Raw genomic sequence first — 14320 nt, 5'->3', positions numbered from 1 at the left:
AGGTTGCCAAAAGAAATTAATTTTGTCTAAAGTCAGCCCTCTTTCTAGCTGGCTCAAGAATATCAATGTGCATTTGACTTCATAAATTACCTGAACTGGCAACGACCAATAAAAGTATGATGAATGATATTGTAAAAAAAAGTGTGCACGTTTGGCTAATGCTGGGTAATCCTGATACCAGTTTTTTAATAGTTATTGAGGGAAGATCTGCAGACCAGTTTGTGTTTCATTTCACCGTTGTTTCCATTTGCTTGTAAAATAAACATTGTTAAAGGATGTCATAGATATAAAACTGGGTTGTATTGAATGAAATGATTTTCAAGATTGATCTTTAAGCTACAGGCGGAAGACCCTTATCACTGTTCTGTGGCTTCAAGGCTACTTAAAGGGCATAATGCAAGAAATTAATCAATTAACCAAAATAATTGATCCAAAATAAGAGATGAGATAGAGAATTATAGTTGCTTTTGAAGAAATCATAAGACTGATCCCCTTGAGAATTTCATGTGACGTCAAACTATGTTTCCTTTACTCAGTTTGGCTTTTCACCAGTGTCTTTTAATTTGATTAGGGTCTTAAATGTATGCAGAACAGTGTAGTGTTTGGAGAATTTGTTCACACATTTTTACATGCTTTTTTCCCTACACTACAGACCTCTGAGAATAGAAAACTCCCTAGTCTTTGAATGGATAAGGGTGTACCATTCAGCTTTTGAAAGGAGAGCATTATGGTCAAAAGCTAGCTGGTGGCATAGTGGCATCAGCACCGGACTTCGGAGTGAAGGCTCCCGAGTTCAAATCCAGCGGCTCCCTTGCACGCTTTCCATCCGTGCTGGGTTGAGCATCGAGCTATCAACTCGGCCTCGTAAAAATAAGAAAGCCTGTTTAAAAAAAACGCTGTCATGACGGTGTCCTGATGACTCCACTCGGAGTTAAGGGCTTTCTTCTTCTTCTATTATGATCAAAAGGCAGCATCCTAACATTCCATAGAATCACAGCAGACATACATCATAAAGAAAAATAATTCAGCACATCCATTCCATAACTGCATTTATGCTCCACTCTAGTGTTCTCTCACTTTTCATCATCGTTCCCTTTCATATGCTGTCCAAATTCCTTTTAAGTCTATCAATATCAGTCATTTTAACCTCTCCCTGTACTTGTTAGCTCCACATAATTTCGACCTTTTCCCTCAGGATAATTGCTCTGAATTTGCTATTGTCTTTACCATATAAGCAATCAGTGGATCTCAGGCTGTTTTGCTGATCTTTGCCCTCACTAGTAATGGATCTTAGTGCATTTCTGGCTGAGATAAACTAACACTTCATGGCAGTAAATTGATATGGCTCTGAAACCTTCCATCTCAGTGTTTCAATTGTTTTACCAAGCAACCCAGAGAGACCTAATTCTAAACCTCTTGAATTCTTTCAGTTTTCTTTGGTTTGCTATGAAAGGCTATGTTTCTTGACAACGTTCACATTCTTGAGCACTTGTGCTGCTTGTCCAGTCAAATGTTCTCCCATCTGAGTCCACATCTCACTCCAATGGTATTCTGATTTGTTTGTTTCTAATGTCCTATCATTTACATTGGCTATGTGCTTGCCCCATAAATGCCAATTACAAACTGCTGCCTTTTATTGTACATTTCTAGACTTCAGCACTTCCTTAAAAGTCTAGCTCTCCAATTCTTCCTTGCACTTGATCTTTCCACAGAAAATTCCTCTATTCGTTACTGTTTTTCATTTTAAAGAATGCGATCCTGAGGGAATGGTAACTGTTGCAGGTGGAATATTCCAAATGAGATGTTAATCTGGCACTCCATCAGGTGGGGATAAGTGATTCCATATGTTGGCCATTATTTCTCCCTCAGTCAACGTCAAGTTTACAGGAATATGCACTATATAGAGTACTACAATGAGAAACAGGCCCTTCAGCCTATCTAGTCCATGCTAGATAGTCCACCTAGATCCATCTACCTGGACCCAGACCATAGCCCACTTAACCTCCCTCATCCATGTACTTATCCAAACTACACTTAAATTTTGCAGTTAACTCCTAACTACCATTTCCACTGGCAGCTCATTCCACACTTGCACCACCATCTGAGCAAAGAAATTCTCTCTCAGATTTCCCTTGCATATTTCATCTTTCACCCTAAACCTGTGACCTCTAGTTCTAGTCTCACCCAACCTTGGGGAAAAGTATGCATGCATTCACCCTCAATTTTGTATAGCTCTGTAAGATCTTCCCTTATTCTCCTGCACTCCAGGGAATACAGTACTAACATATTGAAACCATGCCTGTAACTCCAGTCCTCAAATCCCGGTAATATCCACGTAAAATTTTCTCTGCACTCTTTCAAGCTTATTCACCTGTAGGTAGGTGACCAGAACTGCGCATAATTAAATTCAGTCTCACTTGTATAACTTAACATAACATCCCAACTTCTGTACTGTGTGCCTTGATTTATGAAGGACAATATGCTAAAAGCTCTCTTTACAACCCTACCTATCTGTGATGCCACTTCCAAGGAATTACGGATGTGTATTCCCAGGTCCCTTTGTTCTACCGCACACCTCAGTGCCCTGCCATTCAATGTGTAACCCTAACCCTGGTTTTCCTCCCAAAGTGCAACACCTCATACTTGTCTATATTAAATTCCATCTGCTATTTTTCAGCCCATTTTCCCAGCTAGTCCAGATCACCTCGCAAGTTTTAGGAGCCTTCCTCACTGTCCACAATGCCCCCATTCTTCATGTCATCCATTAATTTGCTGATCCAGTTTACCATACTATCATCTAAGTCATTAATATAGATAATAAACAACAGACCCAACTTCAATCCCAGTCCAAACCACAATCATGGGCTCCAATCAGAGAGACAATCATCTGCTATCACTCTCTGACTACTTCGCTAACAACACTGAATCCAATTGACAACTTCATCCTGAATGCCAAGCACCTTAGCCCTCTGGACCAGCCTCCCATGTGGGACTTTGTCAAAGTCCTTTTATACAACATCCACCACCTTCCCTTCATCAACCTTTTTGATAACCTCCTCAAAAAACTATAAGATTGGTTAGACATGACCTGCCATTCACAAGGTATGCATGGACATACATTCAGCAGCATCACAAGCAGGTAGCATTATATAAGCAGCATTAACAAGAGAAACATAAATTAAACATAAAGTGTACACAATTTTTACATGAAAGAATACAATTAGAACAAAAAAAAGCTATTTTAGTGCAAATAATCAAAGTTGTCAATGTTGCTAAACTGTGGTGATTTGGGTTGCTCCTCTTGGTGCAACAACTGAATAGTTCTTGTAGCTGTTCCTGAACTTGGTGGTGTGGAACTTCAGGTTTCTGTACCTCCTGCCTGCTGGTAGCTGCAAGAAGATGGCATGGCCCAACAAATGGGGATCTTTGATGATCTTCTTGACCTTCTCACATAGATGGTTGGGCAGAATGCAAAATGCTACAGCCAATCGGCTTCTCTCTGCAGTACCTTTCATTCCTGTACATTCGAACTGTCGTACCAGACCATGATGCAACCAGTCAGTATACATTCAACAGTACACCTTTTGAAGTTTGCTCTGTGTTTGGTGATGAGCCAAGCCTCCTTAAGCACCTTAGAAAGTAAATAGGTTAGAGCGCCTGCCTTGTGCATTTTGTGTTGGGCTCAGGAAAGGTCATCCTATAAGTTAACAACCAAGAGCCTACAGCTGCAGACTGTACCCTCTGTCAGTTTTCCCAGTGTAGACTGGTGCATGTTTGCCCTCCTTTCCCTTCCTGATGTCAACAATCAACTCTTCATTTTTACTGAAGTTGAGTGAGGGGTTGATGATGTGGCACCATCAACCAGATGTCCTATTTCTCTCCTATACACTGACTCATCACCAACTGTGATTCATCCAACAACAGTGGAGTTGTCTGTGAATTTGTACCAGGGATCAGGCAACCCTAAAGCAGCTTATAAATATGAAATGCTGGAAATTCTTATCAAGTCAGGCAACATCTGCAGAGAGGAACCTTTTCCATTTATTTTCTGGTATCTGTGTCTGAAGAGGCAGAAAAGGGCAGCTTTTGGCTGTGGCTGAGGAGAAAGGACAGAAGCTTGGAGACTGACTAGCCTACTGAAAGCTGCAGGGACTAGCAGAGAGATGTCCCTGCTACTGTCCCACCACCAGGAGATGTACCAGGTCTAAGAGAGCAAAACATCAATGAATGCTGGTCCCTGTCTGACGACCCTGCAGCTGACCTGAGGGCGCTGTTGGAAGTGTGGCAGGCAGCAGTGCCAAGCAGGAGACATCTTCCTGTAAATCTCATTGAAATATACTGCATTTAGATTACTGAAAGCAGATTATCTGGCCAGTTACTTCAATGTCCCTTGTGGAAGTTTGTTGTGTACTAAATAGCTGCCATATTTGAAACACTACAATATTTCCAGATATATATTAATTGGATGCTAAATGCTATAGGATTTGCTGAGTTTATAAGGTGTTATTTAAATGCAAATCTTTCTGTAAATTGTGTGGAATATTGAACTCGTGAAGAGAGTGCTCTAATTTTTGTATGGAAAGTGCATTGAAGACAAAAGAATAAGTGTTAAATATTTATTCTCGCCAGTTTGAATTATGTTATCACACCATCTCCATAACCATTAGTGTTCCAATTTTAGTTGTCTGCCTTTGTAAATTAGCATTGTATGTGACTGTTATATCAGTTTATGTTATTTCTGAACTTACCCAAGTAGATTTCTTTATTTTTTTGTATTCACTTTCATTATGTTTATGCAGCGTAGTGTACTTAGCTTGTGCTATGGAGAGATGAAAATTCTTAGGAATTGTGATCCTAGAAGATAACATGTTGAAAAGCAATAAAGTTTGTTTTGTTTTAAATTATGTTTTCACATAAATTCCATGAGAACAAATTTATCTAGTATCTCAAGGTTTTCAGTACTGATTTGTGAATGGTGTAAGGGCAAATTTCTGTGAACAAAGTAGCCATAGCATGTTTCCATTACAGCAATGATACCCTCTCTGCATTGCGATACTCCTGTACACTACTGCTTGGCAATGCAATCTATCTCCTGTACAGTGCTGACTCTACAGAGTTTACCAGAACTGTACAAAATGTATCTTGTTTAGATTAGTATCCTTGTCGAATACATTCTAATATACTGCCACTGCACAATAATTGTCATTATTTTCAGAAATTTGTTTACTATAATTTTATGCCACGGATTTAATATTACAGTACAACAACTGCTTCATTGTTAACAAGCACATTGATTAGAGTTCAGTAGTTTTTAGTTAATAGCTTCCCAGTGTCAGAGTGAACTTGACAGTTTATTCTGATTTATAAACTGTTCTCAAGGAGTTAGTTTTCCATATTATTTTTTAAATCTTTAAAAATTGAACTCCTCCTTCTACCCCAAAAGCATCACAGAGTTGAAGCTTCTATGGAAATAATAATGACTTAATTTGGCAATGCTCATAAAGCAAGGAGAGATGTGCCTCAAAGTTAGTCCATATAGCAAGATTTATGCCTTTGAGAATAGATTTGGTTAAAAAATGTAAAAAATGCCATTTCCTGCATGTTCTGCTTCACCCGAGAAATTCACCTGGACTTTTTCCAGCTGGAATTGATCTGCCCATTCCTGGCACAAGCCCTGGACTTAATGACAATCATAAAAGCAATGCAGATGCTGGAAATCAGAAACAAAAATAGAAAAAGCTGGAACTGTTTTTATCAATCTGAAACATCAAATCAATTCTTCTTTCCCCACATGCTGGCTGACCTATTGAGTATTTCCAGCTTTTTCTGTTTTTGTTACACACTTAGTGGCATTGTTCTCATGAGCCATTTTTCAGTGTTACGAGGGGTCCGTGGACCTCAGGTTGAGAGCCCCTGCTCTACAGGCTGATTACTCAATGTTAAAAAAAAATGTACTCCCAATAATGACCATGATTTCTACCAAAATAAATACAGAGAATTTGAAAGCAGGCAGCATACCAGAATCAGATGTATTATCTCTATATTATATGACCTACTCCAACATGCTGGTCCATGGTCCTTCTTGTGCCAAGATGAGGCCACCCTCAGGGTTGAGGAACAATACCTTGTATTCTGTCTGGGTAGCCTCCAACCTGATGGCATGAATATCGACTTCTCCTTCAGTAAAAAAAAAATCCTCTTCCCTCTCCCCTCTTCCTCACTCTGGCCTTTTACCTCTACTCATCTGCCTATCACTTCTCCCTGTGTTCCCCCCTCCTTCCCTTTCTCCTATGGTCCACTGTCCTTTCCTGTCAGATTCTTTCTTCTCTAGCCCTTGGCCTTTCCCACCCACCTGGCGTCACCTATCACCTTCAGCTAGCGTCCTTCCCCTCTCTCCACCTTCTTATTCCAAAGTCTTCCCCCTTCTCATTCCTGATGAAGGGTCTCGACCCAAAATGTCAACTATTTACTCTTTTCCTTAGATGCTGCCTGACCTGCTGAGTTCTTCCAGCAATTTTTGTGTGTTGCTTTGGATTTCCCACATCTGCAGACTTTTTTGTGTTTATGACATGAAACTTGTTTCAAAGCAGCAGTACAGTGGAGGGAGAGCAGTATCTGGGAGAGAGAAAGATCAAGGTTGATGACCGCTCATCAAAACTAGAACAGTGAGGAACCAAGTATTTAAGTTACAGAAAGAAGGAAATATATTAATGGCAGAGGCTTGTTATGTTTCTGTATAATAAGGTGCAAATCAAAGTGATTGAGGTGGCCATTAATTTAAATTCTTAGTTACCGACAGTGGAGAAAAGAAAGGAACAAAATGAAATTATATGTCCAGTTTAGCTTGATATTTCAGTTTTAACTTCATCTGTCATTTCCTGATGATTTCCCTGAAACTTAAAAATGCTTCTTTTACCACTTTTCCGGTTCTGATTTAAAGTGCCGACTATACAAACTACTGGAGGACTGTTTATAATTGCAGAATTACTCATTAACTGTAAAGAAGTTTCACCTAACTCTGTGGCCTGTTAATGGAAATTCTTCTTCTTCTTCCTCTGACTTCTACCGGTGGTTGGCAATCCAAATTACAGGTGCATTACCGCCACCAACTGGACGGTAGTGTAGAGATTTGGGAAATAAACCCCCTACTGATTCTTTATCAACAGAAAACTAAATTACCCCAAAAAGCCCTACCGATTTTAAATAATGAAAGACAATATTGTGATCTAAATTAAAAGCTGTTCCATAACTTAATAAAGTTTCTTGCATGAAAACGGTCAACCCCCAAAGCTAGTAGTGCAGCCTTCATTTGCTTTCTTTCAACCTTGTATGCTTCACTAATTTGTATACTTGTATATGTCATTGATTTAATGGAAATTAAATCAGTGTTGCAGGCATCCAATGAGAAATTTTGTTTTAAAAAAGAGGAAAATTATGTAATTAAAGGTTTCTTTGCTTCGTGTCTGACCACACCACTCTGTGTTGTTGACATCGCTCTCCATCACTCTTCATTAGCAGTCATCTGTGATGTTTGCAAATACTTGGAGTCAGCTGACTGAACAGAAGTCTAGGCAGAATTAATTTCACGGTGAAGTTATGGACAGTAAGATGTATAATAACTTTTATTGCAAGTTCCATATTAGAAAAACAATAAATAATAATAGAGAAGATCCAAAATTTGTTAGTTTGGAGTTATTTATTATTCATTCCTTAATATGATCAGTTAATTCAAAAGGCAAGGTTGTAAACTATCGATAGGTTGGCTTTCCCTTTCAAGACTTTCAGGTTGACGGCTTGCTTGCACTAAAGGGAAGGCAAGTCCTGCAGGCGAGGGAAGTACTTTATGCTGATCCAGGTTGCATGTAACATTGATTTATTGAGCTATTTACAATTGTAGAAGCACAGCCATATCTTTTTTAACCCTGACCGTTCTCTAAAGAAAATTCTCTATAGTCTAAGGATGACACAGCAGTGGTAAGCTTCTGCTGTGAGTCATGAATCATCAATTAAAATGGATTATTGACTATAATTAACCTAGACTAATGCTAATGGATGCGCAAGTGGGCTGTGAGGTGGTGTAACATGGTTTATATCTCTATGAAGCTTGTTGTTGTTAATCTATTAAAATATACATAATTTGAACTCTGAAGGCTGCTTTAATATTGTGAGTTATTGATGCATACACAATGTGTGACTATTTATAATGAAGCTTCTGTGCATTATTATTGGTTTATCGTCTTCTATCTCCTCCTCCTCCCATCACCCCGACTAACCCTCAATCTGGAGTACTCTGGAGGCTCTAGCCACAGAGCTACCTTCAAAGCTGAGGCATTACATTCTTTATTTAAAAAAAATAAAATCAAATGGCTTAGCACCTGTGCCTTTAGCGCCTTCTCTGGAACATTAATATAGTTTCTCTTTCCACGGATGCTGTCTGATCTGTTGAATACTTCCAGCATTTTGTTTGTATTTCAGACTTCCAGCATCTGTATTTTAATTATCAAAGGGAATGACTTAAATGCATTACCCTATCTCAGTGATATTGTAAGCATAATCTTATGCTAAGAAAAATGTGCTTTATTTGGCATAAGGAAAGTAAATCTAGAGGCCTCAATATTAAAGCTCTTTCCTTGAGTGACAATCATTGCAATGATAACTAAATTAAACTTAGATAATGATCATTAATTAATTGTTTTCACAGGGTATGAGACTTTCTTGTAGCCTTCAATATCCAGCCATTGGTTTATAATGCTGTCATTGTGTCCAGGGTGCTGGAAAGCTGCTCCCTTTCTGCTGAAGCAACAGCCTCAACAAGCTCTTGTTATGACTGATAAGTTCAACCAGGACTGTTAAAGATGGCTCTAAAATGGACAGATGAATATCGCTGTGACATGGGGAAAAACAGAATTTTGGAACTCCACAATGCCACAGGGGGCTCTCATGTGACTGGGCAGACAAGCATGTGCAGATCACCTGTGACCCAGATCTCACAGTTTTTGAAAAACATCCAGATCCTGCCGCACTCATGTCCAACACCATTAAAACACAGAGGTATCTATTTGAACAGCCGTCTTCTCAGGCTGGAGGTGAATCTCCAATTGGCTGAAATTAGTTGATCTTTGATAATCACAGCCTGTGCCACTTTGGAAGCAAAAACCAGATTAATCTAATTTTCTAATTTCAGAGTGGCAGGTACAGAAGTGTGTATTACCTCTGGAGTAAGTCATTACTCAAGACCATACTCGGCCTCCTGTGACATGGATTCCTCCGTCATCCTAGGCATTCTATGCCAAGCATTTCACTGTACGTACACAATATCCACCAGATGAACACTTCTGCCATTCACCTGTGATCAGTGTACTGAATGAATCCACCCATCATCCAACTGCTATCCCTAATTTACTTGCCCTATTGTCTGATTGCTCCTCAGTGGTGCCAGATGTTCCTTTTGTGAAACATATGCCCACTAATCTTTGTTCTGCTTTTGCAATACCAGTACCTGCACTGATTCTTAGTGGGTTTAAACACCAAGATTTAGAGCAGTGGTCCCCAACATCTTTTGCACTGCGGACCAGTTTAATATAGATAATATTCTTGCGGACCGGCTGACCGGGTGGGGGGGGAGGGGTGTTCAAGTTCAACAGTGTGTGTCAGGGAATGAGGAAAAGTGCAGCTAATATCGTTTCCTCGCAGCCCGGTAGCACATGCTTTGCGGCCTGGTGGTTGGGGAACACTGATTTAGAGTACCCTTCTCCTAACATATCATCTTGATTATCTTCATGTTCTTGCTCCTCCTTTTGCTTTCCCCGGTGTCTACTTGTGGTCTTCCCTTTATAAATCTCAAGTGACAAGGACAGAAACAAGGCAATTCTGCATTCATGGTTCCTTGATGGAAAGTGTTCAATGCACACGAAGTATCTTTTAAGCAGGGAAATCTTTTCAATAAGGGAGGGAGTAATTAGGATGGAGCATGAGATGTTTCTACAGTATTGGCAGCTGCTTGAAATTAAATTGAGTTATTTTTATTATAGATGTTTGTCATTTGTCAAGAAAAACTATTTGGCAAAAAGCTGCAGTGTTATATTAGGATCGCTATTCAAAATGGGAATAGTTAGACAATATTTAAAATTAACAGTATAATTTCATGCAGCATTGTGTTATTCCTCCTATTTGGAAGTAAATGAATGTCTAGACCCCTGTATCTAATTCCATTGACATTTGTATCGGTGATGTCCTTGTTAATATACATGAATCTAGTCGTCAGTTTAATATTGAAAGTTCCTTTTGGAAAAGTCCCACTGCTTTGGATGTTGGGAGCTGACTGAACAAAGAATGAGCATGTGGGCCTCATAGAGCATGGCCTGCTCAGAATATTTGTCAACAAAGCAAGTGTCAACAAGGTCAGGCAGCATCTGTTGAGGGAAGTGGACAATAAGTGTTTTGGATTGGGACCCTTCGTCTGGACTGAAAGCATTGGTGCATTGGTGACATGAACAAAACTGAAGAGTTGGAAGCTGAAATTGTTGGTGTATGTGAAATGATAGAACCACAGGAATTTTACACAACAAACAGGTTCCTATGCAAGGCACATTTGATATGTGCATTGTTACATTGATTTATTTCATGTTATGAAAATGAAAGATATGCCAGGAAATAAAAAGTTTTAGTCATTTTAAGCACCTGTTGTCAACACTGACCAGTGAGATTGGTGCACCACAACCAAACTCCCCTATGTGTTTTTGTATTCAGAGTAACTGAGATCCATGGAACAGGATAAAGAAACCAAATTAGCAACACAAAGCTACTCGAGTTAGTGTGGTCATGGCCACCGCACAGTCTGAATTATCATGCCAAATTGAGAACAGCCTTTACTACAGATTTTCATCCAGTAGGAATGGGATTTGAATCCCAATGGAAATCATAAAACCTACAGAAACCAGCCATCATTCTGTCCTCCACTTTTCCTTCGCTACATCGACGACTGCATTGACGCTGCTTCCTGCACGCATGCAGAGCTCGTTGACTTTATTAACTTTGCCTCCAACTTTCACCCTGCCCTCAAGTTTACCTGGTCCATGTCCGACACCTCCCTCCCCTTTCTAGATCTTTCTGTCTCTGTCTCTGGAGACAGCTTATCCACTGATGTCTACTATAAGCCTACTGACTCTCACAGCTATCTGGACTATTCCTCTTCTCACCCTGTCTCTTGCAAAAATGCCATCCCCTTCTCGCAATTCCGCCGTCTCCACCGCATCTGCTCTCAGGATGAGGCTTTTCATTCCAGGACGAGGGGGATGTCTTCCTTTTTTAAAGAAAGGGGCTTCCCTTCCTCCACTATCAACTCTGCTCTTAAACGCATCTCCCCCATTTCATGTACATCTGCTCTCACTCCATCCTCCCGCCACCCCACTAGGAATAGAGTTCCCCTGGTCCTCACCTACCACCCTACCAGCCTCCGGGTCCAACATATTATTCTCCGTAACTTCCGCCACCTCCAACGGGATCCCACCACTAAGCACATCTTTCCCTCCCCCCCCCCTGCATTCCGCAGGGATCGCTCCCTACGCAACTCCCTTGTCCATTCGTCCCCCCCATCCCTCCCCACTGATCTCCTTCCTGGCACTTATCCATGTAAGCGGAACAAGTGCTACACATGCCCTTACACTTCCTCCCTTACCACCATTCAGGGCCCCAAAAGTCCTTCCAGGTGAGGCAACACTTCACCTGTGAGTCGGCTGGGGTGATATACTGCGTCCGGTGCTCCCGATGTGGCCTTTTATATATTGGCGAGACCCGACGCAGACTGGGAGACCGCTTTGCTGAACATCTACGCTCTGTCCGCCAGAGAAAGCAGGATCTCCCAGTGGCCACACATTTTAATTCCACATCCCATTCCCATTCTGACATGTCTATCCACGGCCTCCTCTACTGTAAAGATGAAGCCACACTCAGGTTGGAGGAACAACACCTTATTTTCCGTCTGGATAGCCTCCAACCTGATGGCATGAACATCGACTTCTCTAACTTCCGCTAATGCCCCACCTCCCCCTCGTACCCCATCTGTTACTTATTTTTATACACACATTCTTTCTCTCACTCTCCTTTTTCTCCCTCTGTCCCTCTGAATATACCCCTTGCCCATCCTCTGGGTCCCGCCCCCCTTGTCTTTCTTCCCGGACCTCCTGTCCCATGATCCTCTCGTATCCCTTTTCCCTATCATCTGTCCAGCTCTTGGCTCCATCCCTCCCCCTCCTGTCTTCTCCTATCATTTTGGATCTCCCCCCCTCCAACTTTCAAATCCCTTACTCACTCTTCCTTCAGTTAGTCCTGACGAAGGGTCTCGGCCTGAAACGTCGACTGCACCTCTTCCTAGAGATGCTGCCTGGCCTGCTGCGTTCACCAGCAACTTTTATGTGTGTTGCATCATTCTGTACTGTTCTTGGTGGCTTATTTAAAATCTAACATGCTGTATCCTATAAACTTGCATCTTTAGTTGCTTTAACTTTGCATTTGCTTAAAATGATGTGAACAGCAAGTCTGAACTGAAACTTCGTAATAAACTACTCACCAGACAAATAAGTAACCTTCCTGTGTCAACTATGTCAAAGCCATCAAAGCCCTTAAAACATCCTCAGCATTCTGCTTTTGCACATTCAGAGGTCTGATTTTAATTGCCAGTTTTTGCAATGAAATGTTTTAAGATTAATATCTGTTTGCCGGAATGAGTTTATTTATTTATTTAGCGATACAGTGTGGAGTAGGCCCTTCCAGCCCTTTGAGCCATGCCACCCCAGCAACCCTAATTAACCCTAACCTGTTCACAGGACAATTGACAATGGCCAATCAACCTAGATCTTTGGACTATGGGAGGAAACCGGAGCACCCAGTGAAAACATGTGTATTCTACAGGGAGAACGTACAGAGACTCCTTACAAGATGCCGCCAGAATTGAACTCCGAATCCCAAAACGCCCTGAGCTGTAATAGCATCGTGCTAATCATCTCGGCATTTGACTGCTCTGTAGAACCATGTTACTGTTTGACTGTCTACATTTGACTAAACAATAGAAACAAGAGGTTCTAGCCCATCTGAGCCACTTAATAAAGCATCAAGTCAGCCAGACTGGTATCCAGGATAGGCAAATGCTTTGCTGCCTTGTTTCTGTCTGGTCTTAATAAACTTTACAGTCTGGGGGGAGAAAAATGAAGAACTAACCAACATTTAAGATGAGTTGCCCATTAGTTGTTGTAATTTGCTCATTAGCTGATCTGACGCAGGATTCAGTATAGTTTAGATGATCTTCTCAAATAGTAAGCCAGCTGTTTTAGCAAGATCCAGTGAGAAGTGTAAAAAAATGTGTTATGCATTGCATGTTAGGTATGCCCCTGTTGGTCTTGGCTGTAGTAATTAGTATGGTCGGTTATTGACCCAACATAAAAGCTTAGGCTCATACATGAAAAAAAAATTATTGAGTGGGGCAACAATATGCTGGAAGATGACCCCATCTCTATCCTGATTTGGAGCAGTCTGCTACATGATTTGGTTCATAGTTACAGGATTAGTCTGTATGTTATTAAATTAATAAAGAATTGGTGCTCAGAATTTAATATTCTTTTGCAGAGCTGAGATCAAATAGTTTTTTATATATTCAAAGATAAAAGTAATTTGCACAGGCATACTTTTGTCACTGGATGAGGGTGAAGTTAAAGCTTGTAGATGAAACCATTCTGATTACTGATTAGTTCTATCACAAAGGATTAGATGGGATAGAGTCTTTCAAATGTGTTCAAGAATGTTTCCTTAATCAGTATGTAGAAGTCCCAGCGAGAAAATGAACAGTACTTGATCTTCTATTAGCGAATGAGACAGGGAGGTGATAAAGGTTTGTGTGGGGAAACACTTTGCATTGAGTGATCACAATGCCATTAGTTTCAAAGTAGATGTGCAAAATGATAGGTCTGGTCTGCCGGTTGAGATTCTATATTGGAGAAAGGCGAATATTGATAATATTAGAAAGGATCTGGCAAATGTGGATGGGGACAGGCTGTTTTCTGTCAAAGATGTATTTGATAAGTAGGTGGCCTTCAAAAGCAAAATTTTGAGAGTACAAAGCCTTTCAGAATAAAAAGTAAAGATAATAGGTGTAGTGAACCTTGGTTTTCAAGAGATATTGAAATTCTGGTTGAGAAAAAAGAGGATTAGGACCCAGGCCTTGCTGTGGCGTATCACTGTGGACCTAGGAGATGCCACCCAGTGATTCACTTCAGACGTAGATTTCGCTGCTGAAGAAGCCATTCTTGACCTTTCCAAATCGGCTCAA

General features: G+C 40.7%; 1 protein-coding gene across 2 annotated transcripts in view; it reads left to right on the top strand.

Annotated features, from left to right (window-relative positions):
- The window catches only part of LOC134359936 (neural proliferation differentiation and control protein 1-like), a 229874-nt gene that overhangs the window by 172922 nt on the left and 42632 nt on the right, over positions 1–14320 (top strand). The window lies entirely within an intron of this gene.

Source organism: Mobula hypostoma, chromosome 21 (assembly GCF_963921235.1).
Source record: "Mobula hypostoma chromosome 21, sMobHyp1.1, whole genome shotgun sequence".
Classification (NCBI taxonomy): Eukaryota; Metazoa; Chordata; class Chondrichthyes; order Myliobatiformes; family Myliobatidae; genus Mobula; species Mobula hypostoma.
Note: the sequence above shows the minus strand (reverse complement) of the source record. Positions and strands in the feature narration are given on the sequence as shown.